This window comes from Lissotriton vulgaris, chromosome 3_2 (assembly GCF_964263255.1).
Source record: "Lissotriton vulgaris chromosome 3_2, aLisVul1.2, whole genome shotgun sequence".
Taxonomy (NCBI): domain Eukaryota; kingdom Metazoa; phylum Chordata; class Amphibia; order Caudata; family Salamandridae; genus Lissotriton; species Lissotriton vulgaris.
In genome coordinates this window covers 7,028,670-7,050,741 of record NC_141690.1, presented here as the reverse complement: position 1 = coordinate 7,050,741, position 22,072 = coordinate 7,028,670, and positions in this window count along the sequence as shown.

Below are 22,072 nucleotides of genomic sequence, written 5' to 3'. Positions count from 1 at the left end.
AAGAGATGGTGCAGTGAGAGGCTGAGGAGAGTGCAGCAGTGAAGGGACAGTACCGTGAGAGGCTGAGAGAGAGTGCAGCAGTGAGTGATGGTGCAGTGGAGGAGTGAGGGCTGCAGCCTGGATGGGGGGGCTGAGCAGAGAGTGAAGCGATGGCGCAGGAAGAGGCTGAGGAGAGAGTGCTGCAGTGAAGCGATGGTGCAGTGAGAGGCTGAGGAAAGTGCAGCAGTGAAGGGACGATGCAATGGGGGGCTGAACAGAGAGTGCATCAGTGAAGGGACGGTGCAGGGAGAGGCTGAGGAGAGTGCAGCAGTGAAGGGACGATGCAATGGGGAGCTGAGCAGAGAGTGCATCAGTGAAGGGACGGTGCAGGGAGAGGCTGAGGAAAGTGCAGCAGTGAAGGGACAGTGCAGGGAGAGGCTGAGGAGAGAGTGCATCAGTGAAAGGATGGTGCAGGGAGAGGCTGAGGAGAGAGTGCATCAGTGAAAGGATGGTGCAGTGAGAGACTGAGGAGAGTGCAACAGGGAAGAGACGGTATAGTGGAGCTGAGGAGAGAGTGAAGGGATGGTGCAGTAAGAGGCTGAGGAGAGTGCATCAGTGAAGCGATGGTATCGTGAGAGGCTGAGGAGAGAGTGCAGCAGTGAGTGATGGTGCAGTGGAGGAGTGAGGGCTGCAGCCTGGATGGGGGGGGCTGAGCAGAGAGTGCAGCAGTGAAGCGATGGCGCAGGGAGAGGCTGAGGAGAGAGTGCAGCAGTAAAAGTGCAGTGTAAAAATAAAAATATGCCTTACCTCTAACATAAACTAAAATCAACATACATACCTGTCTGAACAACTCCGTGCACAGCGGTGCACATCGCTGAAGGGAATCGCCACGGGCCATGTTGAACCTAGAAAAGAGAGAATAAACATAAGATTAGCAAAAAAAAAACAAAATGGCTTACCTCTGAAAGAAAACAGAGACAGAGAGTGAGGTAGTGAAAGAGAGTGAAAGTGACTTAGTGAGATAGAAATAGAGATAGTGAGAGAGAGAGTGAGGTAGATAGAGTGAGACCGAGAGAGTGAGGTAGTGAAAGAGTGAGTTAGTGATGGAGAGTGATTTTTGGTGGTAGTGAGATAGAAACAATGAGTGATGTTGTGACATAGTGAGATAGAGAAGGACTGAGGTAGTGTAAGAGAGAGTGAAAGTGACTTAGTGAGATAGAAAGAGAGAGAGTGAGTTAGTGAGATAGAGAGTGACGTAGTGAGTTGGAGAGAGAGAGTGAACTTGTGAGCTAGTGAGATAGAGAGTGAGTCAGCGAGAGAGGGTTGTAGTTATTTTTTGAGTGAGTGACTTGTGTTATAGTTAGGTAGTGAGAGTGATATGGAAATAGATAGAGTGATGTTATGGAGAGAGTTAGTGAGAGAGAGAGTGAGATAGTGTTATAGATATAATTTGAGTAGTGATGTAGTTATTTTTGTTTTGTGGGAGAGTGAAGTAGATATAGAGTGAGGTAGCGAGAGAGAGTGAGGTAGTGAAAGAATGAGGTAGTGAGGGTGAGAGTTGTTGTGCTGTATTGAGATAGAAACAGAGAGATGTTGTGAAGTAGTGAGCTAGAGAGAGAGTGAGGTAGTGTATGACAGAGTGAAAGTGAGTTAGTGTATTTGAGAGAGAGAGAGAGAGTGAAGTAGTGAGTTAGAGAGAGAGTGAAGTAGTGAGTTAGAGAGAGAGTGAAGTTGTGTGGTAGTGAGAGAGTGATGTAGTGAACTTTAGAGAGTGTCGTGATATAGTGAGAGAGGGAGATAGTGAGATAGAAATAGAGTGAGGTAGTATATAGAGAGAGTGTGAGGTAGTGAGATAGAGAGAGAGTGAAGCAGTGAGCTAGAGAGAGAGTGAAGTTGTGAGGTAGTGAGAGAGTGTTGTAGTGAATTTTTGAGAGTGTCATGATATAGTGAGGCAGTGAGATAGTGAGATAGTAATAGATAGAGTGAGGTAGTGATGTAGAGAGGGTGAGGTAGTGAGATAGAGAGAGTGAAGTTGTGAAGTAGTGTGTTAGAGAGATCGTTACTGTGGTAGTGATATTGTGATGCTGTGAGAAAGAGAGAGTTGAGTAGTGAGGTAGAGATTGAGGTAGAGAGAGAGTGAATGAGAGATAGTGTAGTAGTGTGAGAGATAGTGAGTTAGTGAAAGAGAGAGTGGGGTAGTGAGAGTGAGGTAGTGAGAGAGAGAGTTTGAAGGGACGGTATAGTGGAGCTGAGGAGAGAGTGAAGGGACAGTACCGTAAGAGGCTGAGGAGAGAGTGCAGCAGTGAGTGATGGTGCAGTGGAGGAGTGCGGGCTGCAGCCTGGATGGGGGGCGGGGCTGAGCAGAGAGTGCAGCAATGAAGGGACAATGCAATGGGGGGCTGAGCAGAGAGTGCGTCAGTGGAGGGATGGTGCAGGGAGAGGCTGAGGAGAGTGCAGCAGTGAAGGGACGATGCAATAGGGGGCTGAGCAGAGAGTGCAGCAATGAAGGGACAATGCAATGGGGGGCTGAGCAGAGAGTGCGTCAGTGGAGGGATGGTGCAAGGAGAGGCTGAGGAGAGTGCAGCAGTGAAGGGACGGTGCAAGGAGAGGCTAAGGAGAGAGTGCAGCAATAAAGGGACGGTGCAGGGAGAGGCTAAGGAGAGAGTGCATCAGTGAAGGGCCGGTGCAGGGAGAGGCTGAGGAGAGAGTGCATCAGTGAAGGGATGGTGCAGGGAGAGGCTGAGGAGAGAGTGTAGCAGTGAAAGGATGGTGCAGTGAGAGACTGAGGAGAGTGCAACAGTGAAGAGACGGTATAGTGGAGCTGAGGAGAGAGTGAAGGGATGGTGCAGTGAGAGACTGAGGAGAGTGCACCAGTGAAGGGACGGTGAAGGGAGAGGCTGAGGAGAGTGCAGCAGTGAAGGGACGATGCAATGGGGGGGCTGAGCAGAGTGCATGAGTGAAGGGACAGTGCAGGGAGAGGCTGAGGAGAGTGCAGCAGTGAAGGGATGATGCAATGGGAGGCTGAGCAGAGAGTGCATCAGTGAATGGACGGTGCAGGGAGAGGCTGAGCAGAGAGTGCAGCAGTGAAGGGCCGGTGCAGGGAGAGGCTGAGGAGAGAGTGCATCAGTGAAGGGCCGGTGCAGGGAGAGGCTGAGGAGAGAGTGCATCAGTGAATGGACGGTGCAGGGAGAGGCTGAGCAGAGAGTGCAGCAGTGAAGGGAGGGTGCAGAGTGCAACAGTGAAGGGACGGTATAGTGGAGCTGAGGAGAGACTGAAGGGATGGTGCATCAGTTAGAGGCTGAGGAGAGTGCATCAGTTAAGGGACGGTACCGTAAGAGGCTGAGGAGAGAGTGCTGCAGTGAGTGATGGTGCAGTGGAGGAGTGAGGGCTGCAGCCTGGATGGGGGGGCTGAGCAGAGAGTGCAGCAATGAAGGGACGATGTAATGGGGGGCTGAGCAGAGAGTGCTTCAGTGAAGGGATGGTGCAGGGAGAGGCTGAGGAGAGTGCAGCAGTGAAGGGATAGTACCGTGAGAGGCTGAGAGAGCGTGCAGCAGTGAGTGATGGTGCAGTGGAGGAGTGAGGGCTGCAGCCTGGATGGGGGGCTGAGCAGAGAGTGCAGCAGTGAAGCGATGGCGCAGGAAGAGGCTGAGGAGAGAGTGCTGCAGTGAAGGGATGGTGCAGTGAGAGGTTGAGGAGAGTGCATTAGTGAAGGGATGGTGCAGTGAGAGGCTGAGGAAAGTGCAGCAGTGAAGGGACGATGCAATGGGGGGCTGAACAGAGTGCATCAGTGAAGGGAGGGTGCAGGGAGAGGCTGAGGAGAGAGTGCAGCAGTGAAAGGATGGTGCAGTGAGAGACTGAGGAGAGTGCAACAGTGAAGAGACGATATAGTGGAGCTGAGGAGAGAGTGAAGGGATGGTGCAGTAAGAGGCTGAGGAGAGAGTGCAGCAGTGAGTGATAGAAATAAACATAAGATTAGCAAAATAAACCAAATGCCTTACCTCTAACAGCAAAACAGCAGCATACATACCTGTCTGAACCACTTCGTGCACAGCAGTGCACGCAGCTGCACGGAGACGACACGGGCCATGTTGTATCTAGAAAAGAGAGAAAAAAACCTAAGATTAGCAAAATCAAAAAGATAGATTACCTCGAACATCAAAAGAGCAGCATGTCGGAACCAGTTCGTGCACAACGGTGCACACAGCTGCACGGAGACGCCACGGGCCATATTGGACCTGAAAAACAAAGAAATAAACATAAGATTAGCAAAATAAACCAAATGCCTTACCTTAACTGAAAAACAGCAGCATCCATACCTGTCTGAACCACTTCGTGCACAGCCGTGCACAGCAGTGCACACAGCTGCACATGAAACGCCACGGGCCATATTGGACATGAAAAACAAAGAAATAAACATAAGATTAGCAAAATAAACCAAATGCCTTACCTTAACTGAAAAACAGCAGCATACATACCCGTCTGAACCACTTCGTGCACAGCCGTGCACACAGCTGCACGGAGACGCCACAGGCCATATTGGACCTGAAAAACAAAGAAATAAACATAAGATTAGCGAAATAAACAAAATGGCTTACCTCCAACAGCAAAACAGCAGCATACATACCTGTCTGAACCACTTCGTGCACACAGCTGCATGGAGACGCCACGGGCCATATTGGACCTGAAAAACAAAGAAATAAACATTAGATTAGCAAAATAAACAAAATGGCTTACCTCTAACAGCAAAACAGCAGCATACATACCTGTCTGAACCACTTTGTGCACAGCAGTGCACACAGCTGCACGGAGACGCCACGGGCCATATTGGACCTGAAAAACAAAGAAATAAACATAAGATTAGCAAAATAAACAAAATGGCTTACCTCCAACAGCAAAACAGCAGCATCCATACCTGTCTGAACCACTTCGTGCACAGCAGTGCACACAGCTGCACGGAGACGCCACGGGCCATATTGGACCTGAAAAACAAAGAAATAAACATAAGATTAGCAAAATAAACAAAATGGCTTACCTCCAACAGCAAAACAGCAGCATCCATACCTGTCTGAACCACTTCGTGCACAGCAGTGCACACAGCTGCACGGAGACGCCACGGGCCATATTGGACCTGAAAAACAATGAAATAAACATAAGATTAGCAAAATAAACCAAATGCCTTACCTTAACTGAAAAACAGCAGCATCCATACCTGTCTGAACCACTTCGTGCACAGCAGTGCACACAGCTGCACGAAGACGCCACGGGCCATATTGGACCTGAAAAACAAAGAAATAAACATAAGATTAGCAAAATAAACCAAATGCCTTACCTTAACTGAAAAACAGCAGCATACATACCCGTCTGAACCACTTCGTGCACAGCCGTGCACACAGCTGCACGGAGACGCCACGGGCCATATTGGACCTGAAAAACAAAGAAATAAACATAAGATTAGCAAAATAAACAAAATGGCTTACCTCCAACAGCAAAACAGCAGCATACATACCTGTCTGAACCACTTCGTGCACAGCAGTGCACACAGCTGCACGGAGACGCCACGGGCCATATTGGACCTGAAAAACAATGAAATAAACATAAGATTAGCAAAATAAACCAAATGCCTTACCTTAACTGAAAAACAGCAGCATCCATACCTGTCTGAACCACTTCGTGCACAGCAGTGCACACAGCTGCACGAAGACGCCACGGGCCATATTGGACCTGAAAAACAAAGAAATAAACATAAGATTAGCAAAATAAACCAAATGCCTTACCTTAACTGAAAAACAGCAGCATACATACCCGTCTGAACCACTTCGTGCACAGCCGTGCACACAGCTGCACGGAGACGCCACGGGCCATATTGGACCTGAAAAACAAAGAAATAAACATAAGATTAGCAAAATAAACAAAATGGCTTACCTCTAACAGCAAAACAGCAGCATACATACCTGTCTGAACCACTTTGTGCACAGCAGTGCACACAGCTGCACGGAGACGCCACGGGCCATATTGGACCTGAAAAACAAAGAAATAAACATAAGATTAGCAAAATAAACCAAATGCCTTACCTTAACTGAAAAACAGCAGCATCCATACCTGTCTGAACCACTTCGTGCACAGCAGTGCACACAGCTGCACGAAGACGCCACGGGCCATATTGGACCTGAAAAACAAAGAAATAAACATAAGATTAGCAAAATAAACCAAATGCCTTACCTTAACTGAAAAACAGCAGCATACATACCTGTCTGAACCACTTCGTGCACAGCAGTGCACACAGCTGCACGGAGACGCCACGGGCCATATTGGACCTGAAAAACAATGAAATAAACATAAGATTAGCAAAATAAACCAAATGCCTTACCTTAACTGAAAAACAGCAGCATACATACCTGTCTGAACCACTTTGTGCACAGCAGTGCACACAGCTGCAGGGAGACGCCACGGGCCATATTGGACCTGAAAAACAAAGAAATAAACATAAGATTAGCAAAATAAACCAAATGCCTTACCTTAACTGAAAAACAGCAGCATACATACCCGTCTGAACCACTTCGTGCACAGCCGCGCACACAGCTGCACGGAGACGCCACGGGCCATATTGGACCTGAAAAACAAAGAAATAAACATAAGATTAGCAAAATAAACAAAATGGCTTACCTCTAACAGCAAAACAGCAGCATACATACCTGTCTGAACCACTTTGTGCACAGCAGTGCACACAGCTGCACGGAGACGCCATGGGCCATATTGGACCTGAAAAACAATGAAATAAACATAAGATTAGCAAAATAAACCAAATGCCTTACCTTAACTGAAAAACAGCAGCATACATACCTGTCTGAGCCACTTCGTGCACAGCAGTGCACACAGCTGCACATGAAACGCCACGGGCCATATTGGACCTGAAAAACAAAGAAATAAACATAAGATTAGCAAAATAAACAAAATGCCTTACCTTAACTGAAAAAAGGCAGCATACATACCCGTCTGAACCACTTCGTGCACAGCCGTGCACAGCCGTGCACACAGCTGCACGGAGACGCCACGGGCCATATTGGACCTGAAAAACAAAGAAATAAACATAAGATTAGCAAAATAAACAAAATGGCTTACCTCCAACAGCAAAACAGCAGCATCCATACCTGTCTGAACCACTTTGTGCACAGCAGTGCACACAGCTGCAGGGAGACGCCACGGGTCATATTGGACCTGAAAAACAAAGAAATAAACATAAGATTAGCAAAATAAACCAAATGCCTTACCTTAACTGAAAAACAGCAGCATACATACCCGTCTGAACCATTTCGTGCACAGCCGTGCACACAGCTGCACGGAGACGCCACGGGCCATATTGGACCTGAAAAACAAAGAAATAAACATAAGATTAGCAAAATAAACAAAATGGCTTACCTCCAACAGCAAAACAGCAGCATACATACCTGTCTGAACCACTTTGTGCACAGCAGTGCACACAGCTGCACGGAGACACCACGGGCCATATTGGACCTGAAAAACAAAGAAATAAACATAAGATTAGCAAAATAAACAAAATGGCTTACCTCCAACAGCAAAACAGCAGCATACATACCCGTCGGAACAACTTCGTGCACAGCGGAGCACACAGCTGCACGGAGACTACACGGGCCATGTTAAACCTGAAAAACAAAGAAATAAACATAAGATTAGCAAAATAAACAAAATGGCTTGGACCTCTAAAAGACAAAAAAAACATAAGAGTATTGCAAAAGAAAAGATAGCTTACCTGAAACTAAAAAAAAAGCCGCGGATCGGAACCATTCCGTGCACAGCGGTGCACATCGCTGCAGGGAGATGCAACGGGCCATGTTGGACCTAGAAAAAAGAAAAGAAACATAAGATTAGCCTAAAAAAACAAACATGGCTTACTTTTAGACGAAAACAGCAACAACATACATACCCGTCTGAACAGCTTCGTGCACAGCGGTGCACACGGTTGCAGGGAGAAGCCACGGGCCATGTTGGACCTACAAAAGACAAAAAAAAACAAAAGATTATTGCAAAAGAAAAGATAGCTTACCTCAAACTGCAAAAGAGCCGGGGATCGGAACCACTCCATGCACAGCGGTGCACATCGCTGCAGGGAGACGCCACGGGCCATGTTGGACCTAGAAAAAAGAAAAGAAACATAAGATTAGCCTAAAAAAACAAACATGGCTTACATCTAAACGAAAACAACAATAACATACTTACCCGTTTCAAGAGCTTCATAACAGCGACTTCTAGCAGAGACGATCAGGGGAAAATGGCATTTAGAATCCTACGGCCATTTTCGGACTTGGGGACGTGGTTTTGAAGTTCTGAGTGACAGACAACGTCACTGTCTAAAGAACATCAAAAATTACGCCCCCAAATCCGAAAAAGACGGGGCTTCTTTGGAGGGATGTCTCTCTCCTCCAATGGCTGGCCTTCGTTTAGGAAGCCAGCCAATGAAGGAGAGACAGGGCAGGGAGGCGGGACCTTCTGTGCTACTGAGAGTCATTAAATCTCAGACCTAAGTCTGCGCAAGCGCAGCCTTTTAGGCCTTCGACCTAAAAACGTGGTCTAACCACCTTCCCGTCTCCTTTGACCCCCATTGTGGAGAACACCTTATTCTCACCTGGGATGGATGGGAAGGCTTTCACATGGTGGACAAGAGAGGGGACTAGATCAATTGGGCTCTTTTTCAATGAAGAAGGCCCGCTCTCATTTGAAGACCTCCGAAAACAATAGGGCCTCCCTGAAACGGAGCGGTATCGTTATCAGCAAAGAAGACACTAGGTCATGCACCCTATTGTCCACTCACTGCATTTGAGAAATGGCTATTATCCAAGTCTGATGACGCTCACCTTATATCACACAGGGCCGGCGCTAGGCATGGGCAGTGTGGGCAGCTGCCCAGGGCCTCGCGCTCAGGGGCCCCCCTGCTTCACTGTGAAAGGGCACGCGTTCACAGTTAACCTCCAGGGCCCCCTGCCCCACGCAATTAAATTACAAATGCGAGGTGTCTTGACCTTGCTGTCAGGGTGTGATGGCATTCCTGGGTGCACAGGGGTGGGGGGGGAAGGGACAAACAAAGTAGGGACTGCACCGCAAATGGGCCCGCAATTGTGTGCTCACAGTGTCAGGGGGGAGGCAACACCTCTGCTAAGTACCGGCCATTGCCTTTCTGCATTTTGTTGCTAGGTGATAGAAGGCCCCCTTTGTTAGCAGAACCAGCCAGACACAGGTAAGGAGAGGAGGGAGCAGCCAGATCAACTGGCTCGTGTTTACTTTTGTATCCCCTATTTTTTTTCTGGGAATGTGCATTTAAAATGTATGTAGAACTGTCACAGTAGTGTTTTACGAAATGCTTCTTTACTGCTTGGAGGCCCAGGGGAGGGGGCCCCCTTTCCCTGGGCCTCTAGGCACTAGAGCAAGATCCAGGTGTGGGGGCCCCCCTCCTTGTGCCCTATAGCCATTACTCCCTCTTTACTTTCTTTGTCCCCCCACCAAAAAAAACATGCTTGCTGGAAAGGTTGTCTTTTTCTGACATTTTTCACTTTAAATGTGCTCCCTCGGGACGGACAGAAATAAAAGGTTAAAATTGAAAAATAACTAAAGCAAGACAGTGTGGATCGAAAAAAGTGGCAACATTGATTTTATTCAAACCCAAAGCACATTAGCGCCACAACATTAATTTTATTCAAACCCAAAGCACATTAGCGCCACTTTAAAGAGTTTGCCAGTGAAGCGCTACTTTTGTTTTTATGAGATGGGGCAGAGGCAGGGTGACAGACGGAGGGAGACAGACGGAGAGAGACAGACGGAGAGAGACAGAGGGAGAGAGACAGAGGGAAGGAGAGAGATAAGGAGGGAGAGAGACAGAGGGAAGGAGAGAGATAAGGAGGGAGAAAGACAGAGGGAGAGAGACAAGGAGGGAGAGAGACAGGGAGGGAGGTGGATAGAGGGAGGGAGACAGAGGAAGGGAGACAGAGGGAGAGAGAGAAAGAGATGTGGGTATGCTGGTCTGGTGGCTCAGTGGACAAAGGCATCTGCTGCAGGGACCTGTGTGAAACCTCATGGTCACAATTTTTTTTGCTTTCCCCCTCTGACCCCGCCCCCACCGGTGCGGCCCTCGGCCAAAAACCACACTGTAAATCCCCCCCCCCAGAGAATGTTTGTGAGTTCCCATGCCCTAGATGGTCAGTGACCCGGTCATTGAGGTCACAGGACGCTTGAGCAGGGAGGCTCTAGGGCGGTGGGACCGGTGACATCGCACTGAGTGCTCACTTTGGGTGGGGGCGTCATCTTTGCAAGTATATTATGTTTTTAAAAGCACTTGCTGCCTCCTTCCTGGCCTCCAGCATTTTTCGGCAACAATAAAAATGTCATGATAACTGCAGTGATTAATGTTCCTCCTTGAGAGAGATCGAAGTTTAGTCTAGTGGAAGTTTTGACTCGTGGAAAGGTAGAGCAGAGGATTAATGTGCCTGCTGCAAAGAACATGTACCATGCAGATCACAAAGTGCACATATTGTAAATAAGTCAGTTAATAAGTCAAAATCCTAACATTGAACAGTGAGCTAATAACTGTCATCTAAGAGCTGCATGCAAACTTCAAGGTATAAATTGGAGGATTATGTTTTTTCTCCAGTCTTTGGTTATCTTAATGTTGCAAAAAGGGTTCATTTGGATAGAATTCAATTCTGGCTATTAAAGAGAACCTCCAACCATGGTATTACGTTCTAAATTCAGAGTTTGTGTTTATCCAGACCAATAACTAATAAACTATAATGCCTAGTAACATGATTGTCTGATGACTCCTACACCTTGTAGTCCTTTGTCTTATGTAACATTTCATATACAGTGAATTAGACATTTATGAGAGATTGTCTCTGTATAATGTGTGTGATATACATTTCTCTGACACCCTACACTGGTATCAGTAGCGCTGTAAATCAAATTAAATGCATCTCAGTGAGAATGTGGTTATGGAGACTCGAGGGGCACTGTTAAAGGGTGGTAGTGAGGGAATCCGTGGCAGAGGAAGTAATTAGGGGCACTAACATACATTGTTGCATAGGGCTCCACCAGCGCTAAAGCCGGCCACTTGCATTTCTAACACCAAATCAAAAACGTTGATTTAAAAAAAAAACTTAAATCTGCAGCATACCTTCAAGTCAATGTATGATTTAGTAGTGGTCTCGGTTGTTCTAGGTCTTTTTTTATTTATGTACAGTCTTAATTTGTTCGCAATGGTGTCTTGTAATTTTGTATTATATGTGTTGTGTTTTTGCACTCAACATAATTCTGGCAAGTAAAGAGCCCACACACAAAAAAGATTGTCCTACGACTCTTAGCATGTGCGTGTGGTATACTGGTGAGATTTACGTTAAAAGAAATTACTTAGTATTAATGTCATCCTAAGGTGGCAGTATAATGACACAAAATGGTAAGGGAGACTTTTGAAATGTGCGAGGTTTGCTTTTGTGTAATTTTATATTTTGAATGATCCCGCCCCTCATTACCTCAACAGGATCTTCCCCCTTTATGAGACAGAACTGGAATTTCTATCAAGCACTCATCTGGAAACGATCAGTTAACATTGAGTGAAAAAACATCCATCTTTCTAAGACCTGGAACTAGCTTTTCCATCCAATGTGACAAATGTAATCCATTTAATACAGTTTGAAAATATATGGACTTATTTCATTTGTATATTTATCTTTATGTCATTGTTACTGATATCCACGTTAGGTCTCTTCAGTGATGCCAAATAAGATCAATAGTCCCGCAATGTCACTTTCTGTGGTCACTTCTTGTGATGTTACATGCAAATTAGAGGGGCCTCACATCTACCCTTTCGCCCGGGGCCCCAAAAGTTCTAGGACCGGCCCTGATATCACAGATCTGTTTTCTAATAAGACAAGCCCCAACACCCCATAAGACCCAGAGCCAAAAAAGATGGGAATTAGAATTGGAACGTACACTTTCTCAACGGAAATAGGCAGGCATTTATTACATAAACAGGCACACTGCACTTAATGTTTCCAGTATAGAGACCGCCACAAAAATAGCGATTTACTGGTATCTTACGCCTGTCAGAGTAGACCCTGTGCTGGCGCGGATGCGGCTCACAAGGCACCCTGACACACATATTGTGGGATTGCCCTCACTTAACTCCTTATTGAGCACAGGTACTCAAGGATATACTCATTTCGACACGGAATTGCCCCTGTTTCCATTTATTAGGCCTAACGAATGCTCTTATGTTTCCTCTCAAATCGCACAGAGGGCATCAAATCGCTCTGGCCCTAAGGGCGTCTCTCAAAATCATACTCGCACATTGGGGAACTACCCGCCTACCCATCTATACAATATGGCTGCATTGGATGTGGCACATCCTGGGCATGGAGTGTATCTCCCTCACTTACAAACCAGAGCGCATCATTCCCATCGCTTTGGAAAAACTTTCTATCACTACTTTCCTCCGAATTTACAGAACTCTTCTGCCCCAAATATCTGCGGCTATTACGTCTCACAGACAAGGCACAGTCAGTCGCTTAGGATAGGACACAACAAGTTCAGTCGCTTAACGGCCAGAGGGGACGAGAGGGAGGAGGGGAGGGACGTGGGGAAGTGGGTGGGCATTGGGGTTGTTGAACAGGTGAGCTTTTATCGCTTCTCCTACGCTTGTGGGATGTTACCAAGCATATTTCCATTACTGTTGTGATTATTTTGTTGAAGTAGATATCTCAATAAAGAAATTTAAACATAAAAGGCATTACAGTGCAACAAATTCTCCTGCACATGATATACTTTGGGTTCTTGACATATATTACATGCAGGAAAAAGATACAAAGAGGATATATCAACATTACATTATATACAGGTATATCACAACAGTGTCTCCTAAAATGCAAAATTCTTAGCCATTAAGGGCCACATGTATCAAGATACCAATTAGCGATTCTGTAATAACGATTTTTAAGAAATCGCTATTTCAGAATCGCTAATTGGTATGTATCAAGAAAATCACAATCTTTTCGCGATTTCTTGATATTCCTTAATTGCGAATTTGCAAATTGCAAATTCGCAATTAAGGAACACTTTCCCATTCATTGCTGTGGGCCTCCTGGCCCATAGGAAGGAATGGGAATTTAGGCCCACATGCATCAAGCATTTTTGTAGTCGCAAACGGTGCGATTCCTTAAAATCGGCCGTTTGCGAATGCAAAAGTGCTTTTTGGGATGCATGAAGCAATTTTAGAATTCGTAACATGTTTGCGAGTTCTAAAATTGCGGGTGCTTTTAAGAAGTCGCAGATGTGCGATTTCTTAAAAGCAATGCATCATTAAATTTAAAACTGTAAATTCGCAATTAGGGTGCCAAATTTACCGAGTGGTTGAACCACTCGGTAAATTTGGAAAAAGTGTTTAAAAGTGTTTAAAACTTAAAGTTGGTGGTAATTTGCGATTCCTTAGGGACAATTAGCATTTTTTTTTAGCTTCATACATTACATTTAAGGAATCGCAAAAATTGTGATTCCTTAAATGCAATTGCAAAATAAGGAATCTCAAATTTTGCGATTCCTTATTTTGCACCGGATTTTCATTCATACATCCCATTTAGCAAATTCGCATTCGCAAAGGTCGAAATTCTGCGATTTTCGGCCTTTGCGAATGCGAATTTGTATGATACATATGGCCCTTGTTATACAGTGTTTTCCCAATGCTAATCCTGCTAGTGCAACATAACTAAACTCTAACCGCTGGAGGTGGAAAACGCAAGCTTTTACATGTGTGGAATATAAATGAAAAGCACGACACTGGCCATGATGAGAAAACAAAAAGTGTCTGTCCCTCCTGACCAGGGCTCCTCTCTTCAACACCGAGAATATCTGTGCAGGTTACTTTTCGTCCCTGTCAACCATGGACGAATGCAAAATAGTTTCTGCTTTGATTCAGTTGCTGTTGCCGCACACTGCTTGCCCCATACCACTATACAAGGCTAAACTGTTCAGCATTTTACCTTCTATCATGTTTTGGGAAGCTGGAACAGTTTCTAAATGCAGGAAGATTTGCTTAAATTGTGTTGCATGGCTATTAAGCTGTAAAGCATTTTGTTTGAACAGGCACCCTCTTACAGGGAACCAGATGACCTCTGACTGAGTAGATTTGTATATATACTGCCTGTGTTTTCAGTCTTGAGAGGAGTCTGGAGGCTGGTGTTCTCCATCAGTCAACACACTTCCTCAACACATCTAAATAAATGTGTATTCTTATATTACCTCAGTAAAGTGTTTTTTTTTCTTTTACAGATTTTGGTACAGTGTACTTGGAGGACCAGGGCTGTCATTTTAAGGATTGTAGAGCAGATGATTCTCCCTTATCAACCAAGTGCGTGCATCTTGGAAAGGTAAGGGACCTTATTAAAAATCCCTGATCGGTCATTTCTGGGGGGACTTAGCTGTGCCTGCAGACAAGCTCTCTGCCCTATGTCCTACGACTACAGGGGACTCAGATTGCCAGAATACACATGGAAAAGTGAGTAGGAACATATAAGGGCAAGATGTTATTTAAATGCAAAAAGGTTTTTTGGTTCCAAGCACTAGGATTTAAATTTTAAGATCCTAAGGTACAGTGCATCAGATATGGTTATACATGATTCAAGGTACGAACATGAGATATAGGGTGTTTGGGTATGAATTCTGCTTTCTAAATTTGTGTGAACCCAGTATAAATTGAGGTATATCCATTAGCCAGTTCTGAGCACCAAGTTCCTTGAACGCAAGGGGGCTCGGTGGTATCATGACCCAATAGAGAATATTTGTATCTATCCCTGCATTCCAGTACTGGTCCTTTCTTTCTTCTCTTCTCACAAGGAACCGTGTTGGGTGCCTAGAGTCTAGAGTGAAACATTGTGTACTTCTCTTTAGCAAGAAACATCACAGAATTGTTTTTAAAGCACTACACAACCCCCATGCCCTTTCATGTCTTTACTGTGAGTGTCTGGTATGAATTGAGTTATGTGCGTGCTGCATCAAGTGAAGTCATCTCACCCAAAGGGACTGCAACACATTAAATGCATATGCATTTGGGCGCAGAACATGCAAATGTAAAGTGTAAAGGAGCAAGTGAAGAAATTAAAAGACAAATGCAACCAAGAATTGACTGATTACAAGGCGACAAAGAAAATGTCAAATTTGATGGTTGGTTAGGCCTAGTGCCCCGCTCCCACAGTCCAATATGCGAATATTAGCCGAAACACTGAGTCTTGCATGTCAGGGAGAAGCCTGACCCCATCATAGCGGCGTTCCAGCTCCAGGACCACAGGCGCGAGGCAACAAGAGTTGTAAAATTTCTTTACTTTACTTTGTTTGCCCTAAGTTGGCAGGGTGTGCCCGGACGTGGGTCCCTTGCTCACTTTGCCACTGGATTTAAGCTAGCCTGAATGATGAGGGGTGTTATCCTGAAACCAGTCCCAGGATGCTTGTTTTCATTCCAGGGAGGACCTGCTCTGGTAGTTCGGGCTAGACTATTCCCATGAGGCCCAGGGTCAAGATTGATTTGCATATGGCTGGGTCCAAACTGGGGTGGCAAAGTGAGCTAAAGAACGATGATGAATTCAACCCAGAGTGTTGGGAGTGAGTGTCTGAAACGTTACCGCACTCCGTCCATCATCTCCTTGTATCTGAAAGAGACAATAGATATATAGAATATAGAATATAGATTTCTTACCGTAGAATTGCCCCCAAGCGTCAGACTGGATCTGTAGAATTTTTCGGCAGCAGTACCCCTGCATGTAGAAAGGTGGCGTTGGTCGGCTCTGTGTTCATAGTTGGTGTCCTGCTCGCCAGGATGACTTCGCAGTAGCTACATAGACGCCGCCCTCGCGCGCTGATGTCAGTTCTTTGTTTTTCTGCGCCAGTCAGCGCAGATCCGGATAGAGCGGTACCTTCAGTCACTTTTTGACTTCTTTTTTGAGTCCATCTACTCCTGGTGCATGAGGGATGCCCGATTTCAAGGCTTGTGGTTCCTGCTGACGGTTGATGTCGGTGACGGACCCGCATCGCTTGTGCCTGTTTTGTCTGGAACCCGACCACAACTCCAAGTCATGTTCCGACTGCAGGACCATGAATCCGAAGTCTTTGCGGGAGCAGTCCCTAAAGCTTCTTGAGGCCCGGCAGTCCGCTCCATGCCTTTCAAGGTCCCGGTTGTGTGGGAGGTCAACCACCAGTCCTATTCCAAGTCTTCGCACTCCTCAGGTAAGTCGAAGCACAAGAAGAAGTCGAAGAAGCATTGTCTCTCCTAGACTTCTCCCCATCCGTCGGCCGAAGCGACGAGGTATGCGGGCAATGCCCCTCCCGCGGCTTTGAGCTTCCCTCCCTTCCCTGGACCCGGAGCGAACCCTGCCCAGCTTGGGAGTTTCTACGAAGCGATGCATGCCATCTTTGGGCAGCCTGACTCAGCCAGCGTGCCTTTGGGCCCCGTGGATTTAGCTGGCGGCTTTGGCTCCAGTGCTGCAGTGTCCCCTTGGATCCAGGCCTTGATCCGGATTGGCGCCGGTCGACCTTGTAACACCTCCCCCGGCGCCGACGCCACGGCACTGCATACGTAGCCAATGCCAGCTGTGTTCCCAGCCAGCGCCGACCACGGCCTACACCCTCAGGTGGACACTGAGCCGGACCTGAGTCGACCAATGCCGGATCCGGTGCCGACGGGTACTTCTGTACCCCTGCTGCAACTTGGTGTTCCTTTTAGGCCATATTGACAACCAGAGGAGGGGGAGGAGGACTGGGAGGGGTCTGGCGACCCTTTGACTGACCAGTTGGTATATGAACCGGACTGGAGAGAGGAGCTTGGGGAAACCAGTGGTCTAGATACCTCCCCAGACCTTGGCATGTCTCCTACCGTGGCTACGGAGGAGGGATTGTCTTACACCATGGTGTTGTGTGCAGCGGCTCTCAACCTCGAGCTACCTACGTTGGCAGTCAGGACTAACCTCCTGACCGAGATGCTTCAACCGGCAGCCAGCTCTTCAGAGCCCCTGCTACAGTTTAATGAAGCCCTCACTGACATCCTTTTGGGCACCTGGTCCAAGCCCAACACAGGGGCTCCTGTGGATAGGATGATTGCCCGATGCAACTGCCCGACCCCAGGCGACCCCACTTTTCTCTCCCTACACCCCACCCCTGAGAGCTTGGTGGTCCAAGCCTCAACGTCCAAAGGCGCATTCCCTAACGCACCACCTGATAGTGAATCCAAAAAGCTGGACCACCTTGGGAAGATGTTTTCTTCCTCCAGCTTGGGACTGCTGTCGGTAAACACTGCATGTCTGTTGGGCAGTTACACCCACTCTGTGTGGGATACGGTGGCGCAGGTGCTGCCCCAGTGCCAGGAGGAGGCCTGGGCCGTGCTCTTCCGCGCAGTCACCGAGGGGAGAGACTCAGCCAAGTTTATCATCCAATGTGGGCTGGACACCGCAGACTTGCTTGGCAGGACGATTTCAATGTCGGTAGCCCTTCAACGCTACGCCTGGCTGAGGTTGACTGGCTTTTCCGGGGATGTCCAAGCTACTCTCATGGACATGCCCTTTGATCGCCTGTTCGTCGACAAAGCAGACAATGTGCTGGAGTGCTTTAAGGACTCTCGGCTACGGGCAAGTCCCTGGGCCTCTCCAACATCCTCCCTGCGCAGCCTGCTTTTCGCCCCTTTCGTGGATACCGAAGGGGTTCCCCGCTACGTTCCACCCAGAGCCACAGGCCGGCGCAAGCTGTTCAGCCTCAGCACGACCGGGGATGTGGGACCCACCATCGTGGGTCTGGGGGCCAGCGAGCGGGCCAGTCCACCACCGCCCCCAATACAGCAGCCTCAAAACCCTCCTAACCTGACCTTTTAAGGCCACCAATCACTATAGGGTGGCAGGATTCACCATCACCTCCCCCTATGGGGTACCATCACGTCGGACAGGTGGTTTTTGCAAATAGTCCGAAGGGGCTACTCCCTCCCCTTTTGAGGCTCCCAGCCATGCCACCTCAGTACCATTGAATGTCGGAGGATCATCTGGCCCTTCTCCATCAGGAAGTTTCGCCTCTCTTGGCCAAGGGAGGTATCGAGTGAGTCCCTGCCCCAAAAGTAGGTCGTGGTTTCCCACTACTTTCTGATGCCCAAGAAGGACAAAGGCCTGCGTCCTGTCTTGGATCTTAGGAACGTCAACCGCTTCCTCCAGAAGGAGAAGTTCAAAATGGTGCCGCTCAGGTCCTTTCTGCCATCGAACCTGGAGACTGAATGGCAGCGTTGGACTTGCAGGACGCTTATTTTCACATCCCCGTCCTGTCAGCCCACTGGCATTACCTGTGGTTCACGGTAGGCCACGAGCACTTTCAGGTTACCGTGCTCCCCTTTGGTCTCACCAGTGCCCCTCAGGTGTTCACAAAGGTGATGGTGGTGGTCGCAGCTCATCTGCGCAGATTGGGGGTTCCAGTTTTCCCTTATCTCGATGACTGGCTGTTGAAGGCGGGCTTGCCCTAGGCTGTCGCCTCCCACCTCCAGACTACAGCCGACATCCTGCATTCGCTGGGGTTTTCTATCAACGTGCTGAAGTCACACCTGACTCCCTCATAGAAGCTCCTCTTCATTGGATCGGTTCTGGACACAACCCAGTTTCAGGTCTATCCTCCTGAGCAGCGAGTCCGGGATATACGATGTATGATTCCGATCTTTCAGCCTCTGTCCTGGGTTTCGGTCCGGGTGACCCTGTGGCTGCTGGGTCTGATGGCCTCCTGCATCCTGCTGGTGAATCATTCCAGATGGCATATGCGGGCTCTGCATTGGGACCTGAAGTTCCAGTGGGCACAGGATCAGGGGAACCTGTCCGATTGCGTCCAGATTTCGGAGGGCACTGCACACCAATTGCAGTGGTGGCTAACGAACTGGGATTGGCTCAATGGCAGATCCCTCTTCCTTCCCCAACTGGAGTACACAGTGGTTACAGATGCATCCTTTCTAGCTGGGGCGGCCACATGGAAGGAGCGGAGATCAGAGGCCTCTGGTCTCCGGCGGAGTCCGAGCTCTACATCAACCTGCTGGAGCTCCGGGCGATTTGTCTTGCCCTCAAGGCATTCCGTCCCTCTGTCCGGAGAAGAGTAGTGCAGGTGTTCACGGACAACACCACCGCCATGTGGTACTGCAACAAAGAGGGCGGGGTTGGGTCATGGACAGTATGTCAAGAGACCCTCCGTCTCTGGACATGGCTAGAACATCAGGGCATATCTCTGGTGATTCAACACCTGGTATGTTCACTGAATGACAGGGCAGACAAACTCAGCCGCAGGTGCATGATGGATCATGAATGGCATCTTCACTCTGAGGTGCCGCAAGGTCTCCTTCAACAGTAGGGAGTGCCTTGGTTAGATCTATTTGTCAAGTGGAATTGCGGTCTTCTATGCTCCTTTCCTCCTATACCACTTCTGCCCAGAGTGCTGAAGAAGATCAAGTGTGACCGGGCGCAAGTCATCCTTTTGGATCCAGATTGGGCACAAAGAGTCTGGTATTCCGAGCTGTTACACATGGCTATTGATCCTCCGATCCGACTGCCTCTTCGGTAGGATCTTCTGTGGCAGCAGCAGGGGACAATCTTCCACCCAAACCAGTCCAGCCTCCACCTCCTTGCATGGAGATTGAGCGGTGACAGTTGAGGGCCTTTGACCATCCTCCCGAAGTCTGCGATGTAATCCTGGCAGCCAGGCGTCCATCCACAAAGACGGCATACCCCTGCAGATGGAATAAGTTTGCGGCACGGTGCACAGCAAAGGCTGTAGATCCTCTTTCTGTCCCTGTTTCTGAAGCTCTTTTGTTCCTCCTGTCTTTGGCCCAGCAGGGCTCTGCTTTGGGCACTCTGAATGGCTACCTCTTACACATTTCAGCCATTTCTTAAGCTTCCTGATCAGCCTTCTCTTTTCAAGTCCCCTGAATCGCTATCTTAAGGGCATTACTCATCTTTTTTCCACCTATCCCCTTTGTAATGCGTCAGTGGGACTTGAACTTGGTTCTTACTTACTTATGTGTGCTCAATTTGAACCGCTTCATAACTGTCCTCTCAGATTTCTTGCTTTAAAGACTGCCTTTCTGGTTGCCATCACCTATGCTCGCAGGGTGAGTGAGCTCCAAGCTGTTTCTTCTAATCCTCCTTTTATGTCCTTTCTTCCCAAGGTAGTTACTTCTTTCCACATTGGTCAAATCACTTCGCCCACCTTCTTTCCGCCTCTGCATCCTTCTATGGAGGAAGAGAGGCTTCACAGTCTGGATCCAAAACATGTGCTTTCTTTTTTTAAAGTTTTTGAAACATATATACTTTCTTTTTATTTGAGTCTCACCAACCAATTCCCGGTGGATGACCAGCTCTTTGTTGGCTTCATAGGCGCCAAAAAATATTGGGCCGTGCACAAACGGACCATCTCTAGCTTGCTACTCTTTGGCAAAGGAAGATCCTCCAGTGGGACTGTGGGCCCATTCCACCAGGGCGACAGCAGCTACCACTGCTTTGGGACGGGGAGTCCCCCTCAGTGACATCTGTCAGGCAGCTATGTGGGCATCTATGCACATGTTCCCAAAACACTACTGCCTAGACAGCCAAGTCCGGAGACATGGCTTCTTTGGCCGGTCTGTTCTCCAGGACTTTCTTATGTGAACTTGGTTCGCAGACCCACCCCCAGGGTTGGTATTGCTGGGGTATCTATTCTAGGGTAAGGAATCTATAACTAATTGTCTCTTTCAGACGAACAAGTTACCTTTGGTAACGATTTATCTGTAAGAGTCATAGATTAGTTACAGATTCCTTACTGCACCACCCATCCTCCACGTTCTGTGAACTGACTTATAGGGTCAGGGAATCCTTTTCAGGGCCCTCGTTTTGTGCACCAGTGGTCAGTGTCTTTCATGGCTCTACGCTTCTGGTGTGGAATGTTGTGTAAAAGAACTGACGTCCACGCATGAGGGTGGCATCTAAGTACCTTCCAGTCGTCATCTCGGTGACCACAAAGCCAACCACGAACACGGAGCCGACCGACGCCACCTTTCGACGCGCAGGGGTACTGCTGATAAAAAATTCTACGGATCCAGTCTGACGCCTGGGGTGATTCTAAGGTAAGGAATCTATCATTAATCTATGTCTCTTACAGATATATCGTTACAGAAGGTAAGTAACTTGTTTGTTTGCTCTATTTGAGGAATGCCAAACCTTCAGGTAAAGTTGCTGGAAACAGTGTCCACCCTTCAAATGTGAACTGCTGAGAGGGCAAGCATACACAGCTCTCTAAATTCCACCCCCTAATGCCAAATCTTATAGGACTAAAGAGAAAGTGACATAGTGATGGCTGAGATAGGCTCTGTGACCCTGTTGTGCATTCTCATAAGCACCACCTGACTCTGGATGTGGGAAGAAAAAGCAGAGCGCCTGCAACACCACTACCGTCTCCCTCCAGTTGGACAAAAAACCTTATTCTAGGGCCTGCCAACAACCATGCTTTTAACAACATAACTCCTCTACCCAACTTGCTGTTCAGCCATGATTACCACTGGAGGTGGAAGAGAAGAGGGAAAACCTTTTCAGGTTTGTGGGGAGAAACCAACAATGCATCAAGTACCAAGAGAGTTTTATGTGGCATTAGATCCATGAAGATGGCAGACCAGAAAAGCAATGTATAGGTAAACCCATTGCACTATTGCCACGCAAAAGGCCTGAAATGACAAAACAGAACCCCAATGATCATCAAAGCGGGCCTGTGAGAAAACAGATCACGTTACCATACAGGGTAAAAAAATGGAATTCAAAATGTACCCTTCAACTAAAGAGCCAGCCCTTGACAGGCACAAAGTCTTAATCATAGAGCGGTTAGAAGCTCCCTACGATGGGCACCTGGCTTGTGGCAAGAAGAGTGTAACCAGGTGAGTTCAGAATGTACCCAGATGAGCTCCAGAACCTGAACTTTACACAATTCTTTTTTTTCTAGCAGCAGATGGAACATGAATGAGACAATTGTCTAACTATGTTTGACGAAGGATCCCTGCATTCTGAAAGCAAGTCACTAC